Consider the following 17,487-nt stretch of genomic DNA (forward strand, 5'->3'; position numbering starts at 1 on the left):
TTCATTTAGTGATTTCTTCAATTCTCATGAATTTCATTGCCATTAATTACCCTCCCCTCCCTCCTACTCTGAATAAATATGGCAGAATGGAAACACATTAAAAAAAATAGAAGAGGGCAATAGGAATGTGGAGAAGGAAAAAAAGGTTCTACAAAGGAAAAGTAGGATTGGTAAGGTAGTAAGTTATAAGCAAAGCAACTAAATATGAAAGAGGAGCACTAAGGGAGCATTAAGTAGAAAAGAAGAAAGTAAAAACTTGGCATCAAGGAGGCAGCTGGGCGTGGCTCAGTGGATTGAAAGCCAGGTCTGAAGATGTGAGGACCTAGGTTCAAATTTGGCCTCAGACACTTCCCAACTGTGTGACCCTGGGCAAGTCACTTAACCCCCATTGCCTATCCCCTTACCATTCTTCTGCCTTGGAACCAATACAAGTAGTGATTCTAAAGTGGAAGATAAGGGTTTAAAAAGATTTTTTTTTTTTGCATTGAGCTGGGCAAAATGAAGAAAAGGGCTGAGATGAATGGATTCAAGTCATTTCGTTTATAGATCCCAATCGCCAGGCAAAATTCATGTCTTTTACAATGGATGAATGGATGGATGGATGGATGGATAAGTATAAGAGAGCAGAATGAAGGGGGAAATGTATTAATCATAACCAAAAATGTGAAAAGAATGAACTTGATCACTAAGTGGAAGAGGAAAGCAGAGTGGATTACAAAAAGGAATCCAATAATATGTTGTTTATGAGAAATACTAGATTCATAGAATCTGGCATAGAATCTTTTATGCTTCAGCTGAATTCAGAAGTACAGTAGGACCTCAATCCATGAAGTCAAGTGTACACAATTGGCAAGAAAAATACATAAAATAAAAAAATTTTAATTGCCTGTACCATTTCCCCAAGTGGCATAAAGTCTTATAAGCAGTTTGCCTAATCATGCTCATTCTCACTCTGTGAAGCATTAGTGAGAGTCATTATATTGTTTCACACCAAACATTGGCTCCCACATCACTCTTTGTCCAGAGTTCTCACTTGTAACAACTCATGTCCATGTCGAAATAGTGCTTCCCTTTCTTCCATTAATTCTATTTAGTTATCAATAATGACCCCAAAGTACAAGAGTAGTGATCTTGGTAGCTCTGATAAGCCTAGAAAAGTCATGAAGTACCTAGGTATGTTAGTATAAGAAATATTTATTAAATAATGGAGTTTGTTATTATGCATGATTTTCAACTTACACAAAGGATCTTGGAAGTCATAAAGTACCTACTTTTGTTCACATAAGAAATACTTCTTAAGTAGTTGGGTTTGTTATTATGCACAATTTTCAGCTTACACAAAGGGTCTTGAAAAGTTGTTTAGAACGAAGTTCTAAAGTACAGAGAAGGCAGCAGTAAATAGAGGCCCAAATTTTTTAAAATAAGGAAATTGTATTATATTTCAAAGCATCATGTATAATTAGTTACCATCAGTATTTTATATAATTGTACTCATTCCACTAAATAGTATAACATCTAATTACTTAAAAGAAAAATTAAACAACTAGTAAAATTTCACTAGTGATAAACCTAAGCAATCCCTTTTAACATCCAACCAAAAGGTGAGCAAGAAAGAAATGACAGAAGTGATTATTTAGAATACTTAGATGTGATTTTTGCAGAAACATAGATGCTTGTCCTAATGCAAACATCAACAACATGGTAATGGGTTCTGCTCAAGGACATATCTAATACCCTGTGGAATTGCGCATCAGCTATGGGTGGGGGGAGGTGGGGAGGAATAGAATATGATTTTTGTAACCAAGGAATAATGTTTAAAATTGACCAAGTAAAATAAAAATAAATAAAATAAAAAAAAAGAATTTTAATTAAAAAATAAGAAACATAGATGCTTGGCAATTATTCAGTGGGAACAATACAAAGTTAATATTTCTGAACTATAAATGTCATCTTTGCAAAAAGCAACCATCAAAAAATACTTTAAAAGGGGGCAGCTGGGTAGCTCAGTGGATTGAGAGTCAGGCCTAGAGACACAGGAGGTCCTAGGTTCAAATTTGGCCTCAGACACTTCCCAGCTGTGTGACCATACACAAGTCACTTGGCCCCCATTGTCTAGCCCATACCACTCTTCTGCCTTGGAACCAATACACAGTATTGATTCCAAGATGGAAGGTAAGGGCTTAAAGATAACTGAATGAATAAATGCTTCAACAGTTACAGAAGAAAAAATCAATTGAACTGATAATGCTTAGGTATGTTTGTTGTTGTTTTATTTTTGGAGGGCGTGAAAACAAAACCCTAATAAAATAAACATTTCATTAGTCTCATTTTAAGAAAATAAGAGAAAACCAAAGTTTTCATGTTAAAAATGGAAAAGAACTCACAGCAATTGATTTGAAAATTTTTATTTAATTAATTGATTTAGAATATTTTCCCATGGTTACGTGATTCATGTTCTTTCCCTCTCTTCCTCCCACCACCCTCCCGTAGCCAACGAGCAGTTCCATTTGGCTTTACATGACACAGCAATTGAAAAGGAAATTTTAAAATGTAAAATATCCAAATTAGTGAAAGAAGAAAGTTTTATAAATTTTAATAATGTGGTTATCAGAAAAAGCAATTAAATATTGCATTACTTCCCTAAGAATAAAGTTCAAGAACAGGATTTATAAGTGAAATCTAGTAAACATTCCATTCTCTTGACACCTATAAGAAGTAGAGACAAAGCAGAAAAAGAAAAAAGCAGACTATTATCTAATGAGATGCAAAAAATTTCTATAAAATATTAGCTAATAGACTACAACAATATAGTTAAAAGGTTATATGTATGTTAAATTTATATCAAGATTCATTCTTTGTGAAGAAGACTAAATATAATTTAGTTATGTTAATATAAAAACATTTAAAGGAAAATAGAGCCTTTTTAATATTATCTGAAATGAAGGATATCCATTAACATCACTATTTAACATGATGCTAGAAATGCTCCCTATAAAAATAAGACCAGAAAAAGAAATTGAAGGAATGAGCTGAATGAAAAAGGGAACAAAGTTCCTGATTTTTAAAGGTGATTTAATTTTTTATAAAAGAAAACCTCGTAATTTACTCAATAATTAATTGAAACAATAAATTTAACAAAGCTTCTGAATGTAAAATAACTCCACATCAATTATAAATATTGCTTCTATGTTAACCCAGCAGGAAAACCAATAAAGAAAAAAATCCGTTTAAAGAACTACAGAAGCTATAAATAAAATATTTAGGTCTGAATCTATCAAGATATACCCAGGAACTATATGAATCCAAGCATCTTAACAATTCTGCAAAAATACAGATGCAAATTATGGAGAAATGCTGACTATATATGGCTGGTTTGAACCAAAACAGTTAAAAAAAACATAATACTATCTAAATCAATTTTCAGTGCTGTACATAAATTTTTGGATCCAGACATTGTTGAAATGTTTTGCTAGACTATGCATATTTTCAATGAGGATTTTAGTTTTCTTTGTTAAAGAAGGCCTTAGAAAGGAGCCATAATACATACTTGTAGAAATAAAATTTTAAATGAGTAAGCACATGAGCAAAGATAACTCATCAAAAGTTAACTCTCAAAATCACAAAGTAATCATTGAAACTGAGTACTTATTAGGGAAACAAAATGCTTCTTAGCTATAAATTTAAATTTAGGGGCCTGCTGGGTAGCTCAGTGGATTGAGAGCCAGGCCTAGAGACAGGGGAGATCCTAGGTTCAAATGTGGCACTTCCAGACACTTCCCAGCTGTGTGACCCTGGGCAAGTCACTTGACCTCCATTGCCTAGCCCTTATCACTCTTCTGTCTTGGAATCAATACATTTTGTATTGATTCCAAGACAGAAGGTATGGGTTTATAAAAATAATAATAAAAAGAATAAATTAATTCAAATTTACTTTTCAGTGAATAAAAGGCATATTTGACAATATTTTTCTACATTCTGTTTCTCCATTGGCTGATTTTCATGTCCTTATGTATTAACTTTAAAATTTTTTCATTAAAATCTTTTTTAATTTTAAAAAAATTTAGAAAAAGAAGAGGTTGGTAATTGAAAATGTTGTTAACTTTATATTTTAGTTAGCTGTACTGATGTTAATATATTTTCTATAATATCATATCCTTTTGCTTCATGTTCCATAATTATAGGAACACACAATCTAGAGCAAAAACCAACTTTGTGTGTGTGTGTGTGATATTCTAGCTAAATGCATGTTCCAGCCAAATTAGTTCAAGATATATTATTATGATTCCCTAACATTAAAAATCAATATCTAAATTCACCGATTTTTGTGAAATACTAAAATTCTCAAGGATAATTAATATAGAATTAGACAGCATGCCAGAAATCATTCGAAGGAAAAGGATATCTTCAATCTTAAGGAAAATAGGGTTTTAAAAAAATCAATAATGAAAGAATTATTAGTTTATATACTATATTGTAAAGTAGTATTTGAAAAAACTAATTTATACTAGTCTTAAAAAAAGTATAGGGGGGCACAGCTGGGTGTCTCAGTGGATTGAGAGCCAGGTCTAAAGACGGGAGGTCCTAGGTTCAAATTTGGCCTCAGACGCTTCCCAACTGTGTGACCCTGGGCAAGTCACTTGACCCCCCATTGCCTACCCTTTACCACTCTTTTGCCTTGGAGCCAATACACAGTATTGATTCCAAGACAGAAGGAAAGGGTTTAAAAAAAATGTATAGGTATTTTTTCAGTCACTAGATTTGTAAGCTCCTTGAAGACAGACTGACCTTTTTTCTTATTTCCTTTTTTTTTAATCCCCAGAATTTAGCACAGTACCTGGCACATTGTAGGTGCTTAATTAATGTTGATTATTGATTGGTGACTAGAACAGAGTAGGCAAGCCAAGATAGCTGCAGTTGAACACAGCAATCTAGTTTTGAGCAAAACCCAGAACTTAAGCCCCTCAAGTAAGGATTCCATCATTTATCATAAATTGCCAGTAATTTATACTAAATACCAGTCAGCTCCAAGTGCATGCATGACCTAAATTTAAAAGATCAGATCACTTTTTTTTTTAAAGAAGTATCTTTCAGACTTTTTGAAAATGATTTTTCTCTAAGCAATAAAAAATTTGGGATAACTTATCAAAGATAAGTCAATTTTACTCAGAATTAAAAAGCTTTTGCACAAAAAGAATACATGGGATTAGTAAAAGCAGAGATGTTTTTATAAATAAAATTTCATTGATTCTTGGTTTTTATATCACCAAAATTTCCCTCCATATCCTTCACCTTCCCTTCCCAAAGAGTTATCACATGGAACAATATTTTAATGAGACAAAAAGGAAAACATTTAGCACAGCTGACCACTATTTTGAAAAAATCTACAAATATTCACAATGTACCTCCTTGAAGGAATTCTCAGTTCTACAAAGATGTGGAAGAATATCTTCTCATATTTCTATTTTTTTTAGAAATGCATATTTTTTATAATTTTGTGGCATCACTTTTTGAGTGTTAATATTTAAATTATAATCATATATGTGATTTTTGAGTCATTTTTCACTCTTCATATAGATGTTTTTATCATTTTTCATATAGATATTTTCATTATAATCCCTGTTTTATAGGTGAGGAAACTCAGACTTGGGAAGGTTCTATGATTTGTCTTGGTTGAATTTCAGTGCAGGATTTCTTGGCTATATTTGCATGTTCTCCAATACCTCAAGTTGTCCCTCAAGGAAAACGACTTTGTTTCAGATGGCTGGCAACAACTGAGCCTGTGATCCAGATCTCAAGATCAGAAAATTTAGAGCTGCAATCAAAATTAGAGATCCTGCCTATCATACTATTTTATCACTTTGGTAACCAATCTATAAGACACAGGGTATAAAGTTAATTATAATTAAATGATCATCTAAGTTAAGGAAGAACTAAATAAATGTAGGGATAAACAATGGTCATAATTGGACTATGCTGATATTCTGAAACCTAGACTTTATGATAGGATATAATGTTTGATTTCACATTTTCCCTTCCTATAATCATTTTTGTTGGAATATGTGTTGATTATTTAGCAGTTTACTTCCTCTAGTCCCTCAAAGATGATCTGTAAATTTCATGCTCTTCTGTAATTGTGAGTGACTTATTTTTGAAAAAGATGACTTTTGAACTTGGACCACAAAATGGACCAGGCAGTTCTTGAAAAAGACATTCTAAGTAGAAGATATCTTTATGAATGCAGGAGAAGGGAGTTGGAAGGCTGTCACTATGGTTAAGCAGTAGTGGGATAATAGTTTCATTAAGGTTAAAGAATGTAAAATTTTTTTAAATCAATATTCTTTTCTTAGAGCAATTTAAAAGTCTGGGAGGGAAGTCTCACTCAAAGTAACTGCAAAATTAAATTAAGCGAATCCTCATGAAATGTTGAAAAGTTTCATAGTCTATAGTGAAAAATGAAAGTTTGTGACTTCATGTTGAAAAATGAATGTAGAAATTATAAATATATAAATTTTATTAAATATTCAGTTACTGAATATGTTCTATGAATCCCCATGAAATGGGTGGCTCAGTGGACTGAGAGCCAGGCCTAGAGACAGGAGGTTCAAGGTTCAAATCTGGTCTCAGACACTGCTTATCTGTGTGACCCTGGGCAAGTCACTTAAACTCCCATTGCCTAACTCTTACCACCCTTCTGCCTTGGAGCCAATATTGACTCTAAGATGAAAGGTAAGCGTTTTAAAAAAAATAATAATAAAACAAAATGGCAATGAACAGCACCAAGTTACAAAGAAGAAAATGAAGAGGTCATCGTCCTCAAGAAGTTTACATGCCATCAGATTTGGTATTTTATTTTACTGTATGTAACAAGATTTAGGTTATAATTGCAAATATAAAAAAAAACAACAAAGGAAATCAAGTGTTTTCTTGGGATAGCATGAAACAATAACATTTTAATTTACTTCAGCTTTAAATTCCTTGCAGAATTGTAAATAGGGACATTTATGCAAAAATATTTAAAGGTTGCATAAATTTTCCTAGTCTTTTTTTTTTAAAGGGTTTTTTTTTGTTACATTTAAATGCCCACTTTATTACATGTCTTTCTCTTTTACCACCATTAGAAAAGGCATTAATTGATGTAAATTTTATATATACATTTATCTTTTTATTTTATTTCTGTTTGTCAGTTCTTTCTCTGGAGGTGGACATACACAAGTCATTTTTCAAACAATATTTCTGTTACTGTATATAATGTTCCTTTGGTTCTTCTGCTCATTTCGCTTCCTATAATTTCATGTTTTTCCGAAATTAATCTGCTCATCATTTCTTATAGTGCAGTAGTTTCCCACCACAATCATATGGCATAGCTTGTTTAGCCATTCCCTGATTGATGGGTATCACTCCAATTTCTAGTTCTTTGCCACCAAAAAGACTTCTGCTTTTTATATATTTTAATGCATATAATATATTTTCTATTTTCCTTGATCACTTAGGAAATAAACCTAATAGTGCTGTTTATAACTCTTTGAACATAATTCCAGGTTTCTTTCCAGAATGATTGGATCAGTTCATAGTTCTACCAACAGTACATTATTGTCCTCTTTTTTCCCACATTCCCTACAATATTTGTCATTTTACTTTTTTGTCATCTGATAAGTGTGAGATATCTCAGAATTACTTTGAATTGCATTTCTCTAATCAGTAATGATTTAGAGCATTTCTTCATATCCTTATAGCTTTGATTTCTTCATCCAAAAACTGTTAATGTCTCTGGACCACCAGGGAATGGCTCATATTTGCATATTTGATAAAGTTTTGTATATATTTTAGATATAAGACCCCCATTGAATGAACAAGATTGGGCAAAGAACTCTTTGAGTACTTTGAATACAGAGCCAAATCTGACTATTTGATGGGTAAGGCAAACAAGTCAGAGGTCTACAAACACCCCCATGTAAAATCTGACACCCTCAAGAGACATGAATGGTCATTTTTCACAGAATGAAATCAAATCTATCCATAAGCACATGAAAAAGTGTTCTAAATTCCTTCTTATTAGAGAAATGCAAATCAAAACAATTCTGAGGTACCACCTCACACCTAGCAGATTGGTTAATATGACAGCAAAAGAAAGCAATAAATTTTGGAGGAGGTGTGGCAAAATTGGGACACTAATACACTGCTAGTAGAGTTGTAAATTGTTCCAGCCATTCTAGAGGGCAATTTGGAATTATGTCCAAAGGGCTTTAAAAAACTTCCTGCCCTTTGACCCAGCCATACTACTGCTGGTTTTGTACCCTAGAGAGATAATAAGGAAAAAGACTTGTACAAAAATAAATATACCCACATTCTTTGTGATAGCAAAAAAAAAAAATTCGAAAAGAAAGGGGTATCCATCAATTGGGAAATGACTGAACAAATTGTGGTATCTGATGGTGATGGAATACTATTGTAATCAAAGGAATGATGAACTGGAGTAATTCTGTGTGAACTGGAAAGACCTCTAGGAATTGGTGCAGAGCAAACATTGTACACAGAAAGTGAAACATTGTGGAACTATCCAATGTAATGGACTTTACTACTAGCAGCAATACAATGATTCAAGGACAATCCAGAGGAACTTATGAGAAAGAATGTTATCCACATCCAGAGAAAGAACTGTAGGAGTAGAAACACAGAAGAAAAACATATGATTGATCATGTGGTTCTATGGGGATATGATTAGAGTTTTAATGTTAAAAGATTAGTCTACTGCAAATACGAATAACATGGAAATAGGTTTTGAACTCGGGGAAGGTGGGTGAGGAATCATGAATCATGTTACCATGAAAAAATAATTCTAAATAAAGTAAAGCAACTTCAAAAGAAAAAAATGATATGAGTCTGATAAGTTATCATTGACAGGTTTTTAAAGGCAAAAGGTAGAATTTATAGAGTAACCAGGAAGTCATTTTTAACATAAGTAACAGGAACTTATAGGTTATGCATGGACAGATCACTTTGACCTGGGGCTTCTTGCATTCAGTTTTTCCACTGCCAAATTTTTATTATTAGTATTATTATTAACAAAGACCCTGGATCTCTTACATGAATCAATATAATATAAAGAATACTATAATTTACATACTTGGGATTAATGTAGTAACATACACACTTAAGAATATTACTTGATTACTACCCTAGGTCTACATTATTAAACTGGTAACATACACACCCTTACCTGAAACTATATTCTTAATATAAATCACATGGCTTCAAAGTATCAAACTAAAGGGATTCATAAGCTAATACAAATGAGAAGCTACTTAATTAAATTTCCTTCTTATCATCTGAGAATGTCTATAAATTTTTTTCCTCAATTTAATGTATTCAGAATTATCCATTTTACATCTCACAAGTGCTTTCTGTCTATAATTTCTTCTATTCATAAATCTGATAGGTAATATTTTCTCTGTTCTAATTTGCTTACGATATGTCATTTTATGCCTGGGTCATATATTCATTTTTAGCTTTGTAATTGTGTGAGATACCTAGTTTCTGCAAGATTGCTTTCTAGTTTTCCCAACAATTTTTACCAAATAATGAATTCTTATTCCAAAAACTTGAATCTTTTCTTTTGTCAAATATAAGATTACTATAATCTTTTACTGTTTGTTGTCTGTTCTATTCTACTGATCTGTTTCTTAGTCAGCACCACGTTACTGCTTTATAATACAGTTCAAAATCTGGTATTGCTAGACCAACTTCTTTTACTTTTGTCCCCATTCATTCCTTCATATTCTTGACCTTTTGTTTTTCAAAACAAATTTTATTATTTTTTCTAGTTCCTTAAAATGATATTTTGATAATTGGGATGGCATTAAATAAGTCGATTACATAGGTTTGTCACTTTTATCATATTGACTGTGCCCGTCTATAAACAATATCTTTCCACTTATTTAAATCTGACTATGTAAGAAGTTTTTTATTATTAAATTCTTTAGATTGAATTTGGTTTTGCAGATATGTTTCTTGGTATTCTGTCTGTTTAGTTTAAGTAGGTTATCTCAGTGGCAGCTCAGTAGATTGATAGCCAGGCCTAGTTACAGGAGGTCCTAGGTTCAAATCTGGCCTCAGAAACTTCCCAGCACTGTGACCCTGGGCAAGTCACTTGACCCCCATTGCCTAGTCCTTACCACTCTTCTGCCTTGGAGCCAATACACAGTATTGATTCCAAGATGGAAGGTAAGGGCTTAAAAAAAACAAACAAATAAATGAATGAATGAATGAATAAATAGGTTATCTCTTAATCTCTTTGCAGGACATTGTTGGTGATAAATAGAAATGCTGATAATTTATGCAGGTTTATTTTATATCCTGGTACTTTGCTTAAATTATTAATAGTTTTGACTAAATTTTTGATTGAATCTCTAGGATTTTAAGTCTACCATATCATATACAAAAAAGAGAAGTTTTATGATCTTTTTGCGCATTCTGATTACTTCCCTTTTTTTTCTTCTCTTGTTGCTATTGCTAGCATTTGTAATATAATGTTAAAAAATATTGGTAATAATAAGTAGCATCCTTGTTTCATGCCCAGTCTCATGGGGAAAACTTCTAACTTATCCCCACTTCAGATGTTTACTATGTGTTCTTTTTTTTCCTTCCCACAAGTCCTCAATATTTTTAAATAATGTCTTCTTTTTCCCTGATTACAGTAAAAAAAATTTTAATATTGGTTTTTTAAAGGTTTTGCTTTCCAAATCTCACTCTCCCCAAGACAAGAAGCAATCTGATACAGATGTCACAGGTACAATAATGAAAACCAACTTTGGAAGAGATCTTCGATTTTTTTAAAAAGGAGAGGAAAAAATAGAACATGAAATATAGTATGTTTTAATCTGCATTTAGACTCCATCCATCTGAGAAAGATCTCAGACGGCAGATTACATTTTTCATCATGAGTCTTGGGGATTGTCTTTGTTCACTGCATTGCTGAGAAACAACTGGGTCATTTACAATTGCTAATCCAAAATGAATATTGCTGTCACTGTGTACAGTATTCTTCTGGTTCTGCTCACTTTCCATCAGTTCATTTAAGTCTTTCCACAGAAGTCTTCCTGTTTGTCAATTTTATAGTGACATTCCATATATCACAGCTTGTTCAGCCATTCACCAATTTCCAATTCTTTGCTACCACAAAAAGAGAGCTGCAAGAAATATTTTGGTACAAATAGGTACTTTCTCTCTCTCTCTTTCTCTCCTTTTTTTTTTATCTCTTTGAAATATAGACCTAGGAACAGTATTGATTGATCAAAGAGTACGCATAGTTTTAGAAACCTTTGGGCAGGGTTCCATGTTGACCTTATATTGATATGGGATACTGGAATGCTGATCTGTTCCTGGTCTCTGCCATAACATTTTCCAATTTTCCCAAAAGTTTTCATGAAGTAGGGAGTTCTTGTCCTAAAAGCTTGGATCTTTTCATTTATCAAACATAAAGTACTCTGGCCATTTATTACTAGGTTTTGTGTACCTAATCTATTCCACTCACCCACCCTTCTATTTCTTAGCCAGTACCAGATTGTTTTGATGAGTACTATTTTGTAATACAATTTAAAATCTGGCATTCCTTGGTCACCTTCCTTCACAATTTTTAAAATTAATTCCCTTGATATTCTTGACCTTTTGTCCTACAGGTAAATTTTATTATTAAATAATTTCTGGGTAGTTTGATTTGTATAGCATCAAATAAATAGATTAGTTTAGGAAGAATTGTCTTTTTTATTATATTTGCTCAACCTACCCACGAGCAATTAATATCTTACCTATTGTGTAGATATGACTTTTGTGAAAAGTGTTTTGTAATTAAGTTCATACAGTTCCTGAGTTTATCATGGCAGGCATTATATATTAACTGTCATTTATTTAAATGGAATTTATTTTTTTCTCTCTTCCTGCTGGACTTTGTTGGTAATATATAGAAATGCATATGATTTATGTGGGTTTATTTTTTATTTTGCAAATTTGATTAGTATTATTTCAACTAATTTTAGTTGATTCTCTAGCATTCATAAGTATACCATCATATCATCTGTGAAGACTGATAATTTTGTTTCTTCTCCTCCTACTCCCAATTCCTTCTATTTCTTCTTCTACTCTTATTGCTATAGCTAGCATTTCTAGTACAGTATTGAATAATAGTGGTGATAATGGGCATCCTTGCTTCACTCCTACTCTTATTGAGAGGTCTTCTAGTTTGTCCTTACTATAGGTAATGCTTATTGATGTTTTTGTTTGTTTGTTTGTTTTTTTAATCCTTATCTTCCGTCTTGGAGTCAATACTGTGTATTGGCTTCAAGGCAGAAGAGAGGTAAGGGCTAGGCAATGGGGGTTAAGTGAGTTGCCCAGGGTCACACAGCTAAAAAGTGTCAGAGACCAGATTTGAACCTAGGATCTCCTGTCTCTAGGCCTGGCTCTCAATCCACTGAGCCACCCAGCTGCTCCTGCTTATTGATGGTTTTTATTAGATAATAGTCATTTTAAGGAAAGTTCCATTTATTTCTATGCTCTCTAGTGCCTTTTAATAGTAATGGATGTTGTGTTTTGTTAAAAGCTTTTTTTGTATCTATTCAGTTAACCATATGATATCTGTTGGTTTTTCTCTTGCTATGATCATATGTTGATTTGATCAGTTATTCTTGATAGTTTTTCAAACAGCCTTGCATTGGTATAAATAAATACCAACTGAGCATAGTGAATATCCTTGGGATATATCACTTGCTATTATTTTAAATTTTTGCATCAGTAGTCATTAGGGAAATTGATAGTTTTCTTTTTCTGTTTTACTCTTCCTGGTTTAGATATCAGCACCATATTTGTGTCATAAAAGGAATTTGGTAGGACTTCTTTGCCAATTTTCCAGAAAAATATATAATAATTGGATTAGTTATTCTTTAAATGTTTGGTAGAATTCACTTGTAAATCCTTCTGGTCTTAATGCTTTTTTCTTAGAAAGTTCACTTATGACCTCTTTTTTCCAATAATAAATTTATTTAGATATTCTTATTCTTCCTCTATTAGTGTAGGCAATTTATGTTTTTTAAAGTATTCATTTCATTTAAGTCGTTAAATTTGTTGTATCAGTGGACAAAGTAACTCCTAATAATTGCTTTGATTTCATATTCATTTATGGCAAATTTCACCCTTTTCATTTTTAATGCTGGTTATTTGTTTTTCTTCTCTCTTTTTAAAATCATATTTACCAATGGTTTGTCTGTTTTGTTGATTTCTTCATAAAGCCAACTCTTAGTTTTTTTAATTCAATTTTTTGCATTTAATTTTCTTAATTTTATTTTATTTTGAAGATTTCCAATTTGGTACTTTTAATTTTATACTCCTTTTATTGATTCGTCATTTCTCTATTTTATTGTTATAAGCATTTAGAAAAAAAATTTCCTATAATTATTGCTTTTGCTATATCTCATAGGTTTCATTATTATCGTTTTCTTTAATAATATTATTTGTTTCTGTGACTTGTTCCCTAACCAAATTATTTTTTAAGAATAAATTATTTAGTCTCCATTTGGTTTCTATTGTGTGTTTCCTTGGTCATTTATTACATATAGTTTTTTTTTAATATTCTGATCTGAAGGGGATACATTTAATATTTCTGCTTTTATGTATTTAACTATAAAGCTGTATCCTAATATATAGTCAATTCTTGTCAATATATCATGCACTGCAGGAAAAAAAAAAAGATATTTCTATTCCTATTCAGTTTTGTCCAGATGTGTGTCATTCCTAGATTATCTAAGATCGTATTGATCTCCAACTCTGTTTGTCTGTCTGTCTCTCTCCCTCTTCCTTTTTCTCTTTCCCTCTCTCCTCAGTTCTGTGAGGAGTAGGGATAATCTTTTTTAATCATTCTGCTTTGAAACCTTACTCACAATCAGTGAATGACAAAGACATTGGTTGGTACGGTTGTAGAGATGTGGTGGTAGTGATAACAGACAATGGTATTCATATTAAGTGCAGAAGGATGATTGAATAATGTGGTGACTAATATTTACAAGCCACTACATTCTTGAATTTGCATTCTTGCATGGATAGAGAACCAGCTAACAATCAGGAAAACCCTTCTAGGTCCTTCCTTAATTGATTTTGATTCTATACAAATAATTTGACATCTCAGTGCCCTAGATATCTTAAAAACAGTAAGCTACAGTAGAATTGCTGTTTGACATGGGTAGTAATTACTTGGTTTGGAGTTCTTGACATCAGTAAAATCAGAGGTAGAAACCAGATCAAAATACAATCTCAATATTTCATTAGGAAAGAAATTCAGATAATAAGGATCCCTTATATATCACGTTCCAGGCCTTCCATTTTTCATCATTGCTTATTTTGAGTTAGTGCTTTTTTTTTTGAAATAAGTTGCTTCCTCCTTTAGATTTCTAGGTGAGTTTAAGCTTTGGGTTGTTGTATTTCCTGTGCTTCTAGCTATCTTTGTTGAATGGTTTCCAGAAATATGAATTTAGGCCTTTTAATGCTTGGAATTTTTTTCTGGGGGACCAATAATGCTTTGAATCTAAAACTTTAGATCTATCATTGAGTTTGTAGGAATTGAAATTATGCCTTTGTTTTACATTTCTTTATTTTTCTTTGTTTTTCTATCACAACATTTCCTATGAGAGTCTACTAGGTTCCTTGATATACATTTGCCCCTCACTATATTGTGGTTCACTTATTATAGCTTCATTGTATCACCATTTTAATATATATATATACACATACATATATATGCATATATATAATTCTGTATTGCAGAGTTTTTGCTATATCACGGAGATTTTTCTTTTTTTGGTAAGAAAATCCAACAGCAACTTCCTCACTACCCACAACCCAACCAAGAGAGCAACTGAGCCCAGGCAAGGTGCTTTTGGACAACAGGACTGAGTAATAGGACCTGGTGGCACAGGAGGGCTAATAAGGGAGAACATCTTTCTGTCCAAACTTCTGGGATGGGGGCAGGAAGGGGATCTCATTATAGAAAACACTGACTAGAGGACCGAGGCCTGTAACCCTAGCACCTGGAGTTCAACACCCCACCCCATCCCCATATTTGTGGTAGGAGAGGAGGAAGCTAGGGCTCAAGACATCCATTCACCATGAGGAATAAAGAGGCCTGTGCAAACACAACCAGGGTGGAGGGATCCTAGCAGGGACTTGCCCAATCTGGGAGGCTGCCCACAGAGGGAGAAGAGGAGAAAGGAACAGGTGTGGGGGTTGGAGCCTGGGGGAGTCAGGACTATGCCAGAATATGAGTGGGCAGGAGTGTTGGGAGCAGAGAAGCTGGAGTGGGCAGGACCTGGTACACCGGGATGCCATACCAAATGAAGAGGAGAGAGTAGGCCAGAGCAGGGTGGCAGGAACAGAAGCCAATGAGTTCTTGAAGACACATGCACAATATTGACAGGACACTTGAGAGGACACTGGGGATGCTGGGCAAGACCCTATAAATGGGGCACAGGGACAGAGGGGCCCTTCTCTATTGTGCCTAGCTAGCCAGGAGACAGAGAGGCTTGGCCTCCTTGACTGCCCCTTTCTTGCTGGGTGGCTGGTCGATTCCTTCCTATTAGCTTCAGATCACACCTTCTGACCCCCTCTGGAAAGCTAACTTGAGACAGATGACTGGGGTTGGGGGTAGAACCAACTACTGGGGACCCATAGATGTCACTCACCAGCCCTTTGTTGGTGTATCCTGTGTGCTGATTGACTCAGTGACTGTCATTGGTCTGTTTGCTCTCCTGCTACTTCACGAATTTTCACCTCTCACTATGGGGGTATCTGGAACATAATTTGCATGATAGGTGAGGGATCACTGTATTTTCTTTTCTACATTGTTGATTTTCACAACTATAGTCTTGAATTCTTCTTTAAATAATAATATTCTCAGTCATAAATTGTGTCAGATCTGTGTGTATTGCTAATGTGATTCTAAACAATTCTGGAGATTCTTGCCATATAATCTTTCTCCTTTCTGGAGTATAACTTTTACAATCTTGTTCTTTATGATTTTTTTTCACTTCTTTTATCCTATTGTATTTATTGCAATAGAATCATTTTTGTATTTGCCTGTTTTCATTTTTTCTTTTTTTTTAGTATTCCTTCAAATGTTTTCCTCTGAGAGTCTTCATTTGCCCCTTTTTTCTTTTGCATTTGATACTGTTTTTAGCTAATAAAATTATCTATTCATAGCCACTCTTTTCTGTGTTGCAAGAATTTTTACTTCCTACCTGTCTTGAGTAATTTTATTTCTTTTGTGTTTGTTCCTTGATTTACCACTATACTGAACATCAAAGCTTTTGCCATAGTAGGTAGTATAATATCATTAAATATGCTGTAGAATTCCCCAAATGCAACGCCAACATAATTTCTTCCTTTTTATTGTTTTACTTAACATCTTCTTAATAGGTAGATCATTCTTGACTTATTTCTGTTTCTTATGTTATGTACACTAAATTTTCTAGTATGAATGTTTAAGCTGGTTTAATTCTCATTGTTCTGAATTTCACTAAGTATTCCAGTATTCTGGAACACTATTTTTTTTTCTTTAAAAATATAAGTATGAACAGATGATATCAGTAGAAAAACCTGCATTTCATTCAAACTTCACTTAAGATATTTCATACACTCCTTGGAAATACTTTGTTGAACTTACATGTCTATATTTAATTTTTCACCTCATTTGCACTACTTTGTGAGAAATATCCTGACTGAGAAACTTCATTTTAGCCATTTAGTCATAATTTTATCTCTAATGAAACGACTGATAACATAAGTCAGTTTCTCCAGCTACTTTTAATTTTCCTTTTTTGGTCTTATGTGTGTGCTATTTTATGTTTTTGAAGGAATATATACAGCAGTATCAACTGGTCCAATTGTAAAATTGTTACCTTATTTCAATTGTCCTTCACTGAATAATTATAATCTTTTTTACTATAAGATAAATGGTTTTTTGGAGGAATTTATTAGTAATAGTTTTTTCTTTATAGCACTGTGGTTTTTACTTCCATATAGTTCTCTATAGTGTAGAGTTTGACTTAAATGTTTCACATGGCAAATACTATTCCTGATTTTTATCATTCAGTACAGTTACAAATAATGATAAAGGAGTCACCTTGTTGTAATTATTGTCTGTTTTGGTCATCTGGATGTTTAGGATATGTACTTCAAGTTTGGACACTTAGGTTTGACACGGTTGGATGATATGCAGTCTTCAGATTGCTTTAAAATAGTTTGACTTGGTTAATTTTATAGTGTGTTTTTTTTACCCCACATGATTTAATGTCACTTAACAATCATCTAACGTGTCCATATAGTAGTGGTTTTCAAGAGTGCACTTTAGTAAATTGTTATATCTGATAGTGATGGAATACTATTGTACTGAAAGGAATAATGAAGTGGAGGAATTCCATGTGAACTGGAACAACCTCCAGGAATTGATGC

General features: G+C 33.0%; 1 protein-coding gene across 6 annotated transcripts in view; it reads left to right on the forward strand.

The window, feature by feature from the left end:
• The window catches only part of FAM193A (family with sequence similarity 193 member A), a 245,035-nt gene that overhangs the window by 130,108 nt on the left and 97,440 nt on the right, over window positions 1–17,487 (forward strand). The window lies entirely within an intron of this gene.

This window comes from Monodelphis domestica, chromosome 6, assembly GCF_027887165.1.
Source record: "Monodelphis domestica isolate mMonDom1 chromosome 6, mMonDom1.pri, whole genome shotgun sequence".
NCBI lineage: Eukaryota > Metazoa > Chordata > Mammalia > Didelphimorphia > Didelphidae > Monodelphis > Monodelphis domestica.